The 19,075-nt window shown below is 33.3% G+C and overlaps 1 protein-coding gene and 1 long non-coding RNA gene across 2 annotated transcripts in view; both read left to right on the top strand.

Moving 5' to 3' along the window:
* The window catches only part of LOC127857009 (receptor-type tyrosine-protein phosphatase kappa-like), an 80,922-nt gene that overhangs the window by 23,342 nt on the left and 38,505 nt on the right, over nt 1–19,075 (top strand). The gene's annotated exons all lie outside the window — the stretch shown is intronic.
* Nucleotides 14,198–15,659, top strand: LOC127857015 (uncharacterized). Its single transcript, XR_008038281.1, has 3 exons — nt 14,198–14,321; nt 14,543–14,613; nt 14,968–15,659. It is a non-coding gene; the product is annotated as an uncharacterized LOC127857015 (long non-coding RNA).

The following is a 19,075-nucleotide window of genomic DNA, read 5'->3' as shown; positions in this document are numbered from 1 at the left end:
TTATATTCAGGTATGATACAATTTCATATGAACCATGCTTATTAAATTGAATTTAGAAAACAATCATTACCATATGTCATAAGCTGTACATATGTACACAACAGAAACAGTGGGAGATGATAAATGTAGTAAAGGGGTGGGTGATTTTATAAAATAAAAAATCTAAAATGGCTATCAATCAGATATTTTGTTTTTGTAAAATATATGACTAATTTTTAGTCAATTTAAACAAATAATTTTTTTGAAATGACTACTAATAATGTATAAAACACTTTTTAAGAAGTCCATGATATAGAAACATAGATTATTTATGTTTGCTAAAATAACATTATATTGTCATTTCTTTTAAAGAAAAAAAAAGATTTATCAAGCAATATTATCATATATTATGATTTCTGTTTTGTTTTTTTATTTTACTTTTTTTTTGCTTCAATCAGGTTCCAGCTCTACAAGAGAAGTTGTAGGGCATATATCGTCTTCTTCATTGAGAGGAAGTATCGTTGTAGAACTTTTAAATGAAATTGAATATGCAGCAAAAGAATGCTACAACAAGGACAGTGTTTTAGCCTAAAAGGATTTCTGTGACCTGGCTGAATTTAAATGGCATGAACTCATTGATGAACTATTAGAGCAACAGCCACTGCTAGCTGATATTCTCTTGGCTGTGTCTCAACCAACCTCTAAGATAGGGAATACAAAATCTGTTCAGAGACTAATACTGGTCATATCTGCTGTGTTTGGAATGTTGATGAATACAGGATACCAGGAGTTGTCGTTACAACTCGTTAGTTCAAAAGATAATCGCAATGACTTTAGCTAAAGAACAAACATGCCCAAAATTACATTTAGTTTCTACTGTGTTTCTTTTTTTCTTCAAATGTTTTGTTTAAGCCCAAAAACACAAAATATAACTTAACACCTTGTTTATAGAATGGAATATTGTAAAGTGTGCAATTTATATTTAATCATTTTATGAGTAACTCAAGAGAAAATTTCATTAAAGAGTTGCCAAACTCAGCTGTGAATGAATGTTTGTTTTATAAAATATTCAATGTTTGTATTTTAAATATAGCTTTATATGTTTTAAATATTTCACAATATCTAAATACACATACAGTAAAAAACATACCAGGTATTATAAAAAATCTTTCTTAGCCAGAAATTAGCAATATACATGTATAGTTTCTTGCAATTTGATAAAAAAAAACAGTATTAAACATTAAATTGTGTACTATTTTCTTAACCTCAAGTTTGTGAAATTGGGCATTTTAATGTTTATGTTACTGCTCATGACACATGTTTTGTTTGGAAATTAAATAAATCTTTTGGAACATCTATTTAATAGCGCTGACCAAGGCTCTTAAGGTCCTTGATGTTTTAGCTCACCTGAGCTCAGATGAGCTCATAGAATCGATGAATGTCTGTTGTCCGTCCTTCTTCTTTTAACTCCCCTTTAGGGGGTTTTTCTGCTCATAGATCGAGAAACTTGGTCAGGATGATTGTTTGGAGGAATTGTAGGTCAAGTTCAAAGACGGGTCATCAGGGGTCAAAAACTAGGTCACTATGCCATTGACAAATATTGGCTACCTGTTCTAAGGTGAGCGATATAGGGCCATTATGGCCCTTTTGTTTTAATTCTACCCTTAACACAATCAGGAATAAGTTTACAAATCTTGCAAAAAAAAATATTCTTATTTCTTGTCCATTTCGTTTCAATTTTTGAATAATTGTAGTTCTATATGTAATTAGAACACCATTTAAATTTCATTAATATGCCTTACGTAAAAATGTGTTAAATTTGATGTCAAAAGTGAATTTCCCAGCAGGATTCTCAGGGTATGTAATTCTTAACTAATAAATAATTTTTAGCCTTATATAGAAGCAAAAGAAATTGGTCTTGTCTGTAGCCGGGGTTTGAGTTTATAACGCAACCTGGGTTTTACGTTCCAAGCTTTTAATACTATAAAGTATAAATGATGTAAATGATGGCCTGAAACATGAATACAAATTATGTTATAATTAACAAATGACAATTATAATAACAATTTAAATAATTCATTGTAATACATAATAATATGCAATACAATACAATAACAATTCAAGAAAATGCAATTATAAAAACATAGAATACAGCACTCACCAGTGACCTCAAGACTTATTGTAGAAAGTGGCAATTGGAAAAAAGCCTACTACCTCTCACAAGGTTTTACAAACAAGTGACCAAATGTTGAGTTATGATTTAAAATTATATAGATGACTATGAAATCATCTCACAATAAAAGCATGCACTGTTAGTAATTAAACTCACTCATACATCACAAAGTATCTCTCACACTGAACTTCTCTCAGTCGTGATTGGGTTAGTATTGTTAAAAGGATTAGTGTCAGAGTGAATAACCTGTTACATACTCCCTCTGTTGGAAAAAATGGCTCCTGACATTTTAAATATAGAACACAAAAATTTAAATAACATCCTACCATAGTAAACCCCTTGACTATACCAGCAATTGAACATTACTGTAGTACACTCTCCACTAGAGTAGACAGTGTTTACAAGGTGCGTGGGAAAATTCCTGACCTATATTTAAATACATCTGTTCAATCAGCTGATGGCTGACCTACTTGTCAGTCCAATGTAAACAGAATGGAGCTCTATAATTATGCACAGTGAAAATATGCAAAATTATTTAACTTAGAATGTTGACTCTAAGTATATACAATAATTGAAATAAAAATTGATAGATCTAAATAATACATTTACTTAAAACAGTCTTAATTTACTGATCAAGGTATTGATCAATATATACTGCTATTTATACAGTGACAACTGTTAACATAATTTTCTGTATGAAACAGTATTACTTTTATACACTACATTTAGTGATTAAGAGTAATTGAAAATATACACAAGATGAAAATTCAACCAATAACATTCACCAGGTTTATATTTTATTAAACCATTGAAGTATGGAAGATATGAACCTGGAAAAGCAAAACTAATTCAAAACACTTCAAAATATTATAAAATCTGTTGAATTCAAATCTAAAATGCATTCCCATATGGGTTTTGTTATGTATAATTTAGTTACACAAAGTAAATAATTGGCGTGACCCATTCTCCATATCTATTTGGAGGTTGCCTAAGCCTTTTAGGTCGGCCAACTGATTCCTGTTGCGTTGTTGGATATAAATTTAAACATTGGACTTAAAAATCTCCAGTAGAAAACAACAAGAATACAATTAAAACAAGAACAAAAAAACCGCCTTGCGGGTGCAGACCGCTTATCTATTTTCTTTTTAAAAGTGAATGGACTCTCAATTTCAATCACAAAGGAGGGAGGGGTGGAGTGAAGAGGGGTGTATAGTGTGGGGGTGTGGTCATTTATTACATTATCTTCCAAAAATGCGGAAAAAAATGAAAACAAAAAAAAATCGGGGGGGGGGGGGTGGGTGGGAGGGCATTCTTGGGTGCGATGGTTGGACGGTATTTCAAAAATAAAAAAATAAAAATAAATATTTGTGTTTTTTTTGGGGGGGGGGATGGGGTGGGGGGGTATAGTGTGAGGGTGTGGTAGTCATTTGTGAGATGATCTTTAAAAAAAAATTGGGGGGCGGGATTCCGGGGGGGCGTGGGGATGGTTTTGGTGAAGTCTATTGTGGTATGTCAGGTAAGAGTTGTTTTGTCAAAGTATCAATCAAATCTAATCATAAATAAAGAAGTTATGGCAGTTTTAGCAAAATCTAATAATTTGGCCTTGAGAGTCAAGGTAATTCAAAGGTCAAGGTAAAATTCAACTTGCCAGGTACAGTAACCTCATGATAGCATGAAAGTATTTGAAGTTTGAAAGCAATAGCCTTGATACTTTAGAAGTAAAGTGGATCGAAACACAAAATTTAACCATATATTCAAAGTTACTAAGTCAAAAAAGGGCCATAATTCTGTAAAAATAGACAACCATAGTTATGCAACTTGTCCTTTTACATTCCCCTTATGATAGTTTGCGAGTGTTCCAAGTATGAAAGCAATATCTATGATACTTTAGGGGTACAGTGGACCAAAACACAAAACTTATCCAAATTTTCAAATTTCTAAGTATAAAGGGCCCATAATTCTGTCCAAATGCCAGTCAGAGTTACATAACTTTGCCTGCACAGTCCCCTTATGATAGTTAGTAAGTGTTGCAAGTATGAAAGCAATAGCTTTGATACTTGATGAATAAAATGGACCTAAACACAAAACTTAACCAAAATTTTCAATTTCTAAGTATAAAAAAGGCACATAATTCTGTCAAAATGCACGCCAGAGTTATCTTACTTTGTCTGCCCAGTCCCCTTATGATAGTAAGTAAGTGTACCAAGTTTGAATGCAATAGCATTGATACTTTCTGAGAAAAGTGGACCTTAACGCAAAACTTAACGGGACGCCGAGGCCGATGCCGACGCCGACGCCAAGGTGATGACAATGGCTCATAATTTTTTTTCAAAAAATAGATGAGCTAAAAAGGAAAAAAAGTAAGCCTCAACTGGACTCGAACCACTGACCCCTGAGGTCCTGGAGTAAAAAGTCTCCCGCCTAGACCACTCGAACAACCATGCTCATGCTATGAGCGGATGTATTTTTTTAATGAAATAAACAATCCTCTTAGTTTCCCAAACTATAACGACAACAGAACTTTCCAAATTATTCAATTGTTTCGCTTTGCATCGTATTACCATTTCCTCACAAATATCATTGCTAAAACGAAAATTTGCAAATATGAAACATTTTTATTTCCCCCACTATAGTAGTGGGCGACATATTGTTTTTGCCCTGTCTGTTGGTCTGTTGGTTGGTCTGTTGGTTGGTTGGTTTGCGCCAACTTTAACATTTGCAATAACTTTTGCAATATTGAAGATAGGAACTTGATATTTGGCATGCATATGTGTCTCACGGAGCTGCACATTTTGAGTGGTGAAAAGTCAAGGTCATCCTTCAAGGTCAAAGGTCAAATATATGGGTCAAAATCGCTCATTTAATGTACACTTTTGCAGTATTTCAATATTCAAGATAGCAACTTGATATTTGGGATGCATGTGTATCTCATGGAGCTGCACAATTTGAGTGGTGAAAGGTCAAGGTCATCCTTCAAGGTCAGATGTCAAATATATGTGGCCAAAATCGCTCATTTTATGAGTACTTTTGCAATATTGAAGATAGCAACATAGTATTTGGCATGCATGTGTATCTCATGGAGCTGCACATATTTAGTGGTGAAAGGTCAAGGTCATCCTTCAAGGTCAAATATATGGGTCAAAATTGCTCATGTAATGTCACTTCTGCAATATTGAAGCTAGCAATTTTATATTTGAAATGCATGTGTATCTCATGGAGCTGCACATTTTGAGTGGTGGAGGGTCAAGGTCATCCTACAAGGTCAAACATCATATAGGGGGACATTGTGTTTCACAAACACATCTTGTTTGAATTTGTTTTTCAATTTACCAAAACGAAGAGGCCCCTTTAAGGTCAGCCTTATAAAAGATAAATTGCTCTGCTACACAGCAGATGTCATAAATAAGAAATAAAAAAATGTACCTCGTGACTGTTAGTTTGTTATTATTTGTTTATACTTCGGTTATGTTTATTTGTTATTTATCCTTAAAGTATTATAGAACTTCAAAAACCAAACACACTGAATTAGTTAAAAATGAAAGTTATTGCTTCAATCTTGTTTTAATATTACTTACATTTAATGACAATCACCTTTTGACCAAATTGTAGAGAAAAACCAATGGAATTTTTCTTAAATGAAGCAAAAACAAGTATAAGATTTTTCATTGGCTAATTCATTCTACAACTTTCTGAAATGTGATGTTTCTATGAGCCTTTAAACTAATTGTTCCTATAGTAAGTTAAGCGCACCGACTTGAAACAGGTGTTGTAAATTATGAATTATTCACTATATACATTTGTATATAATGTATCCTTATATAATTTCACTTAACAGAATGCCTTTCAGGTAAATGGAAATATATGAAGTATTACCTAAATGTGTTTGGTTTAGCTTTTCAAACCCATTTAGTTGATTTATTTAAGGTAATATTTAAAAAAAATCAAATGAATTATATACAAAAATGAAAATGTTTGATCATTGTAGGTGTATGACAGACTTCAACCTTTGGGTGTCACTCTGAGCCATTCAGGCATGTTGTATACAATGGAACAGATATCGGGACATTTTAATACTGAATTAATTGATTCCATTGCCAGTGGACAGAAATTCAGAATTGTTGGGGACAACATTAACTTTCATTTAGGTTTAAGCACTGTCCCAACAAGAGCTGTCTAAGGATAGTGCCCTCGACTATTCGAGTGCTTGGCAGCATAACGTAAGCCATCATGGGGAAATATTGAAATTATTCATTAAGGTCAAGGTAATAGTTCAGGTATATTTTCCACAACCTATTGGACATTTGTAAAGACATAAAACAAACTAATAAGATTTTATTTAAAGTTTGATTGCAATTGCTTGGGTGGGAAGTTTGGACGGTCCTTCAAAAATAAAGTAAATAAATATATTTATATATATTTTTAACCATGTTTCAAAGAAAAAAAATATTCTGTTTTGGGTTGGGTGGGGGTTGAGAGGGGGGTTTAATGCGGGGTGTGGTCATTTATTAGATGATCTTTCAAAAATAAACAATGGGGGGGGGCAGGGATTCTGGGTTGGGGCATGTGGTATTGTTTGGGTGGAATCCATTGTGGTATTCAGGTAAGTGTTGTTTTGTCAAAGTACTAATGAAATCTGATCATAAATAAAGATGAAATGGCAATTTAACTTAAATTTACTATTGACCTTCACAGTCAAGGTCCTTCAAAGGTCAAGGTCAAATTGAACTTGGCAGGTACAGTACCCTCATGATAGTAAGAAAATATTTGAAATTTGAAAGCAATAGCTTTGATACATTAGAAGTCAAGTGGATCTAAACACAAAATTTAACAAAATACTCAGTTACTAAGATAAAAAAGGGCCATAATTCTTACAAAATGCTTGATACAGTTGTCTGCTCTTGTTTATAGATTGGGGTCATGTTGTTAAAGTTTGCAAAATATGAAAGCAATATGTTAAGGTACATTGAAAATATTTGAGGTGGTACGCAAACTTTAACATAGATTTATCAATAATATGCATATTCTAAGTGGAAAAAGGGCCATAATTATAACAAAATGCTTGATAGAGTTGTCTGCTCTTGTTTTTAGGTTGGGGTCATGTTGGTAAAGAAGTATGCACAATATGAAAGCAATATGTCAATGGACATTGAAAACGGGAACGCCGACGCCGGGGTGGGTAGGATAGCTCCACTATATATATTTCATATATAATAGTCGAGCTAAAAATCCGGTAAAGAAGATTAACACAGAAGAACTGCACACATGGATTTCTCAGAACCAAATAAAGTGTTATTACGAAATTGGACGTTAAAAAATAGGGTTACATTATGATGCTTAATAGTTCTGAACTTTTTATTCAAATTACATAGAATGTTTGAATTTTAAAAACATTGTTTTAGACAATGAATTTTTATTACTAAAAAAGTCAATAATTTATAAGTAAGTTCTTTTTAAGGTAGATTTAATCATTTTTCAACCAAAATAAGCATAGCAGCACAATTAAGAACAGAACAGAAGAGAACTTTATTAGGTAACTTATACTACATGGTATATCGTTACAAACAAATGTTAATTTATAAACATAAATCACGCAACTCCCGTACCATTCTCACACATTTTCACCCATACGCACTATCCTCAGAAACACACAAAAATACACACACACTCACACTAGCATATGCATTAATTCAACATAGAATATACATTTTCATCAAACATAAATGATAAATAAATCAATCCAATCAAATATATTTAAGATATTTAAAATATTCGAGGATAGACTTTCATAAAAAGATGTGAAAATTCAATTAATCAAAGAATCTTGTAATAATAATATGTATGCTTTGAGTTAGGTGACAGTTTACTAAAATCATATTTTATCCCCAATTCATTATTACACAAATCACAACAAATTGAAAACTGTTAGTTTCCTTAGTTTCAAAACCAAAATACTGGTTAAATAAAGTTCTTCGGCAGATAGTTGAGTTTCCACAATAGTCCCTCATTTCTCTGGTCATATGTGCAGATGCAAGGACTGATTTGTTAAAGAAGAGAATGACCAGGGCATCAACCTGGCTTCTTCCTGCTCTGCCGATCTCTTGTATGTAAGCTGCAAATATAATATGTGTATATATATATATATATATATATATATATATATATATATATATATATATATATATATATATATATATATATATATAAATGAAGATGTACATTTTGCTAAAAATATTAGGAAAATTGTTTCTAGTTTTAGGAAAACTTTGTTAATAGGTAATAAACAGCTCCAGAAAAAAGGATGATTTGCGTCATGTTTGAGCTGAGAGAACAGATTAGAACTTAAAGCACAAAATAAAGTTGTATAAGCTCAGGTCAGTTTGTTTGCATCAGCAGATCAAAACTTCATTATCTATTATCGTGTTTGTGCTCAATGCTAAATTCTGTGCTCATTGCTCAAACTGCAAATAGTTTTGTTGACTTTTATATCTAATATTGGAGCTTAATTATGCTTACATTATGACCAATGTTGTTTAATTCTGTGTTCGCAATCAGAGACGTAGATAACAAAGTATCTGTCGCAATGCATCTGTAACTGACTGGCTGTTGATAACCTGAAAAAGAAAAAAGCAGTGTAGTGTAAGGGCTAGTTTAAATAATTAGACCTTGGTTACACAGGATTATCATCCCACCAAGGAAAATTACAAGCATCTGGATTTAAGCTCGCTCGGCAGGCATGCTAGAATAATGGTCATCACAGGTTTTAGTCCTGCATGTGCCATAATCTCTTTCTCTTGTGTACTATGACTATGTAAATTGCTTAGCAGTTAAATTTAAAATTTTAAAAAAATTACCGATTATTTACGATAATAATTATTTTAACTCAGCTCTCTCAGCCATCTTAGCAAAAATTGCAAGTACAATAGGACAATGTAAATAGTTCTATTAGAATGAGCAGTGGCTTGTTAAATGTTTGTTATAAATGAGCATTGATAAAACAATCAAATTAAATGGATGTACAAATACATTATCGATTTTAAACAGAAAAAATTGTATTATGTCAGCCAAAAATGTACATATCATTGGTAAAAATAAGGAGTTTGACGGTACTATTACTCAAAATAATTAATGTTATCCGAAATTACATTTTCCATTTATTTATCCGAAAACTATTCAACTTATGAAGAATGAAAAATCTCATACAAAATCAATCGTTTCGTGAAAATGAGTCATACCATTGAAATACTTAATTATAATACTGATCAAGAGATAAATAATTTGCACAACGAACCACCTTTTAAAATTTGCTAGTTAACTTACTATTGCCATCGCCTCCGCTATAACTTCGTCTGTACCTGCTGACTCTCAAAGGGGCAGGTAATCCAGAATAAACCTTAAATGGACATAACAAACAATTTGATTGGCTGAGCTAAGTCGGGATCTCGAGATGACGAAAATGCTCTCCTTTTCTGTTTAATGCACTCTGCCTTTTTTTTCTGCAGCGCTCTTTTTTTAATTGTACGCCGCTTTTATTTAGTTTTGCACTCCTCTTTTTTCTATTTCGTGGCCACGACATAGCTAACTCGTGGCCACGAGATAGAAAAAAGAGGAGAGCAATTTAAAACAAGAGAAGCACCGCTCTTTTTTTTAATTGCACGCCGCTTTTATTAAGTTTTGCACCCCTCTTTTCTAGAAAAAAGAGGAGAGCAATTTAAAAAAAGAGAAGTGAATGTCACCTCTATGCCACCGTATATAGACGTGTTGGGAATGTTGTCCTTTTATCGTGAATGTCTCTCTGCTAGACGTATTTTGACGGATGCCTACCGGTTCTCGCGAGTCAGACTAATAAAATCAAAGTACCGACAGTACTGGTGTGACGATGCTTTTGAAAAGGATGGATATAAAAGCATCAATTTAAGTTTATCTAAATCACCACAATTGTGTATTTGGGTACACAAATTATGCCCAAAAAAAATTGGGTACGAACAAAAATTCAGTTACGCGAAAAACATAGGGTAGGAAAAAATATTGGGTAGGAAAATAAAGTTGGGTAGGAAAATAAATTTGGGTACGAAAAAACATTTGGGGGTACGGGAAAGTAGTACCCGTGGGGAACTTGACCCATTCAGCGAATCTGGGAGGCGGGTTACATTCTTGATCAAATATAACAAGAAATATCTTTTAAAATATAGTCAACGTGTTTTTTCTGTACCACTTGTCTCAAAAACGTTCTGTTACAGTAAAACATTTGTGGGTTATAACATTACGTTTAAGCAGATATATTCAAAACTTGACATGCTCTTTAATTACACCATGCTCTTTAATTTCATATATCATACCAAACTTTATATTTCGGTGTTTCCTTTCCTAAGTTAATGATAATTGTGTACGGATGTTATTTCACATGCCCATGTGTATGAACATATAATTTTTCTCTTTTGATTATTGTTTTTTCTCTAATTCAATACGCTTAGGCATGTTTGTTCGTTAAGTACGACAATACGTTTATGATGATTCCCGAAAGAAGGTATGAGCACATAGTCGTAAGAGCACTTGAATACGTGAGTTCGCCCATGAACACGTGGTAAGGTTACATAAATCTCTGCGATAAGACCTAATTTGTGTTTAAAACAGCAAACAATATCCAACAAACGAATGAATTATCAAACATAGTATGTGCAGTGATGTGGCTCTGTAATTTCTGTTTGAAAAGTTTATTAAATATGTAAAACGTAAAAGCACGCATAAAAGCGGATTTCATAGATATCGTACGGCTATTATGCTGTTTATATACCATATTTGCTATAACGTTTACAAATGGCAGGTTCGAAATAATCGTTTTCTTTACACTCATGATCGCGTTGAACGTTAATTGTACACGTTATCATTCGCAATTTATTTACAAAATCACGACAAATGTCAAATACAATACAGAAAATGCTTAGTTGTTTCATTGATCTATAAAAATATAATGGATTGAATATAACTGATTTAAAATTAATGTTTTCAAACTATTATTAAATCTTTTCCCCAGAATATGCTGTCCTATTTATAGCTGAGCTTCCTTTACCTTTATCAATGATAATCAGCGAGGTATGCCGATTAGAAAAATTGAGCTATCTCAATCGGACTGGCTCGGTCTTTTACATAGGTCGCCATTGTGATTTTTTTTCATGGTATGATAACTTAGACGAGCTGCTTCGCAGCATCGTCAAACATAGATTTTCTTTCCATATAAATATGTTTAAAACTGAGTTATAGATTTTGCAAACTTGACACACGCTCCTAAAGAACGAATGAAGTACGAATCTTAATCTACATTTAACCAGAGACGTATGCACAAATACTCGCGTATTTGTTTGTTTACATCTTGCTTGAAACTGGTAATCATATCATTAAATATAGAATAGTAAGTATAATATAGAAATGCCTTGGTTTTATATTGAATTGGTAAGGGGTCATTATGGTCGTTCTCGTCATTTTGATATTCTAAACATTGCAAGGTTCAAACTTTTGAATTACGTCTCAACTATTTTATTGTATGATGATGTTTTATTTATGTTTACAGTGTTATACACAACGATCAGTATATTTAAATACTTGATAAAGACGTCAATGATATTACATTTATGTCATTTTTAAATTATAAGTGCAGGCTTATCCTTCTGCCAATTTATGTTTTATAAACTTTTATATAATCAACTAACGATATGCAAATGACACATGCTAGCCGATGAAGGATACTACGATTTCGGAGAGGTATTATATTTAAAAAAAACATTTTATCCAACACACTCAACACAAAATAAATGAACCAATTCATTCTTTAACATGCAAAATCTTCGAGAACGGACAGCAAATCCAATGATGACCGCGAACGCAACACAGGATGATCTTCCTCACTAATTAGCCTTCTGTCTTTGATCTTAAGATGTCGTATATGTTCTGTCTTAATGCTTAGACGCTTAAATTGTTTCATTGCAAAATTACACGACATGTGTCTCAATCATCGTAAAAATAATGCTGATAAACTATTAACTGTGCACCAATTTAATGTTAGAGATGTTCATGAAAATATTTTGTTATGCATCTATTTCTATATAAAATGCATGACTCTTATGGTGGTCAATTAATTTAAAAAGTATGCATGTTTAATTGTGTTCTTATAATGAGATCATTATTGACTTACTTAGTATTTATCACAATGTCTTCCTGACGCTGTAACACACATACAATAATCGTCGTTGTTGTTGTTGGGCACGCGCATTGTCTGGATCGTGATTCTCGAAGTGAACAGTGTTTAAATATGTTCGGTTGTATTATTTACTTAAATATTGTGCATTGCAATCTCTATTTAATGGATATGTACAGTGAGCTTGTAAAATACACATAATTGACGTCAGCAGCAGTTCAGTATTAACATGCGGATTTAAAGTAATCTAAACATCCGTGTAGTAACCATTTCTCTGTCTCATACATCCTTCTCATTCATGTATAAAATGAGTGTAAGCCACTTAAACGTGTAGGTGGTGCGTCTCAAGATTGTACTGGCAAACGGTTTAGGCAGTTCTTAACGTGTTCAACCATTTGCCAAAATAGGTGATTAACAAAATACTATCATAATTAATGCTGAGAGTGTGTATGTAGATACTTTCTACAATCCGCGTAGCATAATCGTTTGATATATCATTGGATTAGTAAAATAATTTATATTAAACGACTTAATATGGGTTTGCGATTTTCGATTCCAAATCTAAAACACAAACCATCGTGTCTAATATGTATGGTGTTCGTTTTTATCTTCATTACGCAGAGTGTGGTGCAAGGTAATGAAATTTATATGGACCGTGCTCTGTGAAAAAGGGGTTTGATGCATGTGCGTAACAGTGTCGTCCCAGATTAGTCTTTGCAGGCACAGGCTAATGAGGGACGATCCTTTCCGCTTGTATGGTATTTTTAGTTTAAAAAAGTATCTTGTTAGCAAAAACGATGTTTAGGCGGAAAGTGTCGTCCCTGATTAGCCTGTGCGGACTGTACTTGCTAATCTTGGACGACACTTTACGCGCATACATTTAGCTCCCTTTTCACAGAACACGGCTCATATCTTGTATTTCTTAAATATCCACGTACCGTTAGCACCTTTCATTAAATTAATACAATTAAAATTACAAGCCGAATTGTTTTTGTTCGTTTACAATTAAATAAGCTTTGTTGATTTAGCTAGGTATGTTCAAAGCTAGTAATACTTATAATATATGCAGTATTATAGATAACATGTCTCTAGAATTTTATTTCATATTTTAACAGCCCAAACTTGTCTTGAGGAATGTCTTACCTGTGATAAAACAGACAGGTGCACGAGCTGTAAGGACGGATACTATCTGCATAAACCTAAACGTTTGTGTTTTCCTTGTACAAACTAGGCATGTCTGACGTGTACAGATAGAATTAAATGCTCTTCCTGTAAGCCAGGTACATTTGGCATTACGTGTGAAAATCAATGTAACCTTGAATGTAAAAACAACACGTGTAATTACGGAGATGGAACGTGCTCTTGCATTGATGGGTATTATGGCCCAAATTGTTCGGAGAAATGTTCTCAGTCTTGCTCTGATGCATGTGATGGAAGTGGGTCATGCCTATGTAAACCCGGATACTTTGGCGATACATGTCGATCTAAGTATTACAGTGGATGCTTAGACTGTGATAATCCATTTAACTGCACATTATGTTCAACTAATAGACATGGAATCCAATGTGAAAAAGAATGCTCTCAGTACTGTTCTACTGAATGTAACCTCTACGACGGTCACTGTAATAACTGTTACATTGGATGGTTTGGAATCTACTGTGACAACAGTTGTCCTGTGCACTGCGCGAACGGGTGTGATTCTATGGGAAAATGTTCGGGATGTGTGCCGGGATTCTATGGAGATTTTTGCAACATACAATGTTCAAGTAATTGTATAGGAGGATGTAATCAACGTACCGGGGTATGTTTAGTCTGTGTAACAGGATTTGAAGGAAGATTTTGCGAAGTATTACCTGATAAGATAGTTTCAACGCAGATTGTTTCACTGTCTGGTGTTGGAATCGCAGAATGGGCGATTGCTTCTGTCCTGGCCTTAGTCGTCGTGCTTGGACTTGTAGTGTTTTGCCGAAGACGGGTTAAGTAAGTTCAAAACGGAAGTGTGTTCTTCGTTGAAAGCTTATACATGTTCATTGACGTGATCATTTATCATATTTTGGAAAGTATTTTAAGAGTACATTTAATAAAGCATTGATAAGATCTAATTGCCTTAACTATGCTGCAAATGGTCTTAAATTATTTAAGACAATTATTGGCCAATATTATACAAGTCACTTAACAAGATAATAATAATGTTTTTGCAGAACGGCACAAGAAGTAAATAAGAAACCGGAATGGACAGACGACAGGTATTACAATGTGAAATCCATGAAAGGTCAGTTGCGTGTATTTGATCGAAAAATTAAATATATTAACAATTTTAACAAACAGCATACATTTTACAAAAACACCTTTTCCTCACAATAACGATACGTTTGAATATTAGTTTGGTTTATTCAATATATAAAATAGACATACAGTCCAGGAGTATACATGATCAAAACATAGTAACATATATAAAGGCGTGGCATGTGATCAGTATTGAATTTCATAAGTCGTTTAATAAAGTATCAATACATGAAAAGGTCTAGGGTAAGAATTTGTTTTAATATGTCAACTTAAAGTGTACTAATGTCTGAACGATTCACAGAATATAATTGGAAACATTTTACTGAGTTGAACTTTATAGATGCTGTTTCTGTCAGCATACGTCCGGACTCCACGCCAAACTACAGTTGCCTTGATGATACGGACATCTCTCACACGTATTCTGCCTTGGACAAAAACGCGGCTTAGTCAGTTCAACCGGAGCTTCATTGTTGAATGTGAAATTTCATGGGTTTTTTTACAGCGCAAAAAATGAATATTTGAATCAATATGGACCACTTGTGTTGTTCTGGCTCAGTATGTATTATATTGGAATAACGCAACTGCAAAAACATCATCAGGTTGAAATTATTACAACCATATTCGCTTGTCATTCACGACGCTACTTTAAAATGTACCAAGCGCGCAGAACACGATTTTTACTTTGTTTAAGTGAAATGTTAACATATTGACAACATGTTATACGGCAAAATCTATTATATTCTCAACTGTATTCATCACACAAGAACTGACTATAAAACATACCAAAGCCTCTATTACGAGTTTATATAAACAAATAATACAAAAATTACAATATGAGAGTCAGGAACTGCCTGATAAGCTATTAAGTAATGTTGTATTTTAGATGGAAAAAGACATGTGGTAGTTTTTTAGTATTTCGTTTAAATTCAATAAAATTGTAGAAACTTTATTCAACAACTTACAAATTTATATATTATTGTTAAAGCAGGAGGTCCATTTCTTGTTAAAAACTTGGATAAAACCTCTCATTGAATAAGTATTCTTTCTTTCATCAAACAACGTTTTATCGAAGGCCTCAAAGACCAACATCAATCCAATGAAACGAAACTATCTTTCTATACTGCTTTTTACAGAATTCAGCTTAAATAAAAAGATTTAGGCTAAATTCATATATAATAATTTTATTTTGCCTGATAGAGTGTTCTTATATACAATAGTTTTATTTCCGTTGCTTCAGTTTTATGATATATTAATCGGATTTTGGTAGGACGGTCTGCGGTTTAGTGATACGACAGCAACGGTTTATTTGATGGTCGATATCCTGTATGGAGTCATTGGTAAACATCTGGCCATATAGACCGATTATGGATGTGCGTGTTTGTAAATCAAAATCACATTAACGCTTTAAATACAATCGGATTTGTGTGGTGTGAAAGTCGTCAAGGAAGGGCTACATCAACAGAATAATGGGGCGTAGGTATCCGGTGGATCATATCAGTACCTAACAGACGTATGAATACGATAGATATTGGATCAAATAAACATCCCACATAAACCTACGTAAAGGTTTGTAGATATAATAATGATAATTATTTGATCATGTAAACATAGTAAGTACGCACGTGTTTGTAGATTTGATAACTTGTCGTGCCCTTCAGAGAGCAGGAAGAGCTTCTTCAGTTTGAGCCATTTTCTCGCTTAACACACAGCACAGCGTGTTAGTCATTTACGCTTAAAACACTTGCCGAATATACAAACTACTTGATTTTCAACTATGTTTACAAACAAACAACAGGCTCCTGTTTTGTCAAAGAACTTACGACAAAGTTACGTCTGAATGTTAAGTTTACAACAAATAAATGTGTATGATCAACATGTTTCTATAATACAGGATGAATGAAATATTGTATTGAAATAAAAATAAATACTTCAATGGGTGAATATTTGATTAGGTCCCATTTACTGTCCATATTCAACAATTATCTAAATGGTAGACATTAACAGAGATAAGTTTCATAATTACAATGTTAAATAATATGTAAACAGTATTGGATAAGAGTTCTTAGCAGATCACACGCTTAAAGCAGTTTTATGCTTTGTCGAAGCAACTAACCCCCATGTATTTTAGTAACGGTGTGTTGTCCGAATTCTTAAAGGGAATTTTCTTGATTGTTTTATAAAAGAATGTCAAACGAAAATATAAAAAAAACCAACCATATGGAGCTATTTTTATATTTAAACTTAACTTAATAACAGTTACATTTAGTAGCTTTATATGCAGACTATTTATAAATGGTCAGTTATGGCTCTGTCCATAATTTTTCAAGTCGACACCGTTACGGAGAAAAGTTCATCTATCGCACGGGAATGATACGTGGATACAACTTTTTCCGAAAAGTAAACATTCTTTCAACCTTTTACGTCATAATTAAGCAATGAACAGAGCGCGAAAAACGTGAAAATCATCAAAAAGTAAGTAAAATATTGAACGTACTTGTATTCGGTGTCAACACCGTTCTTCCATTTTCTTTGATATTTCTACTTCCTGTTCTTTTATGATTTTCAAATATTATGTATTCTTAGATGCCACAAAATAATGTGTGCGTAATGTGTTTTTGCGACAAGTAGCATGCTGTATGTGGATGATCAAATGCCTGAATGTCATCACCGTTACAGTCCACACCGTTACGCTGAATGAGTAACGGTGATTACAACATCGTAACGGTGTGCACAAATATATACACACATTTTGGTGTGAATAAACTTCGTTTTCATGTCGCCGATTGTTTTTCAAACAACATCGCAAATTTTACATGGAATTTATAAGACAAAAATGGAGAATTAATACAATTGGAATCAGTTCTGTCAGAATTCCCGAATGTCATCACCGTTACGTTCCACACCGTTACGCTGAATGAGAAACGGTGTTGACAACATCGTAACGGTGTGGAGAAATTTATACATATGATGCGAATAAAGTTGGTATTCATATCGCCGATTGTCTTTCAAACAACATCACAAATTTTACATGGAACTTACTTTCTAGTAAAAAAACACGATGCGAATAAACAAGAATATGAAAGTATAAGTCCTCACCGTTACAAATATGACAACACCGTTACGCCGCATTAAAAAGAAGACTTTTATATACATTAAGATTCAACAAAAACTGCAAACGTGTTTTAACATTATAAAGTCTTCAAAAAGCTGTCTGATGAAAGAAGAATTTAGTATATAAACATATACCTAAACATTTCATAGAAATTCTTAAAGTTTTTAAACGTAATTGAAATGTGTAATTACACCGTTACGCACTTAATGCTCTGATAAAGTGACTGACGATTTGGAATTGATGTAATAGCCACTCATGATCACTTTATACAATGAAACAACGCCAAAAAATTCATTTAAATTAAGTTGAAATAAAATAATGTTATCAAACAAGTATTTATGTCCGTAACGGTGTTCTCTTCACAGCTTTTAACGTGCGTCAAATAAGCCTTCATAATCGCGATCTGGGTCACATAAGGTCGTGCCCAGCTTAGGTTGACGTCCGTCTGACATGTACCTAACTGATAAACGGTCTGTCGACACTGCTTTACTAATTGTGTTTTTGAATATTTTTTATTAAGAATGGAACCTAATCAAATTTTCACCCCAATAAACTTAAGCTTAAAATGTGTGCTCAGCGATTATACATTTGTATTGTGTGGTAATTCATTTTATATGTGATTGTCAATGAAAAAGACCCGTGATTTTCGTTGTGTTTTGTTTTGGACCAAATAAACTTTCCAAGAGCATATCAACTAAGGTGGTAAAGAAATACTTTATAAAATTAATAATTGATTATAATTATGTTAGTAGAACTCCTCACGCAGCATAATTGGAAGCAGCGTGAATCCGATTGCAAATAATCGTGTTGTTATGAATTATGAGCAACTTGCGAACAACTGATTAGTGACACGGGCATTTAATGGAATTCCTACTATTAATAAGCGACTTGCTAAATAATTATTTGGCTACACGGGCCTTAAATGGCCAATGAATAAATAGCTATTCGTTGACAGCGTGGAATATACAAACTGTTCGTTCATACTGAACGAGTAAATATGCTCAGCCAAACGTGCCACACAAATTATGGTACAAAAACTTAATAGCAATAATATATCACAATCTTATTTATGCTTGTATCGCAGAATAAACCTATGAGCAGGGCGCGTCGACCGATGCTTTTATATGCTTGTTGCCGTTCTACGCCGGGAGGCTGAAATGTACTTGACAATCCAACTTGTTCTGCATCTAGTCGGGTCAATATACACATTGACCCCCAAATAATTGCTACAAAAGGTATTTTAACTGATCCTGGTAGGGTTGCAAGTACTTTATAACATAAAAAAGTTAACCGAAATCGGACTTCCGGAAAGTTGTTTTTATTGCGTTATTATGTG

This window comes from Dreissena polymorpha, chromosome 14 (assembly GCF_020536995.1).
Source record: "Dreissena polymorpha isolate Duluth1 chromosome 14, UMN_Dpol_1.0, whole genome shotgun sequence".
Taxonomy (NCBI): Eukaryota; Metazoa; Mollusca; class Bivalvia; order Myida; family Dreissenidae; genus Dreissena; species Dreissena polymorpha.
This window is presented reverse-complemented; position numbering and strand designations above follow the sequence as displayed.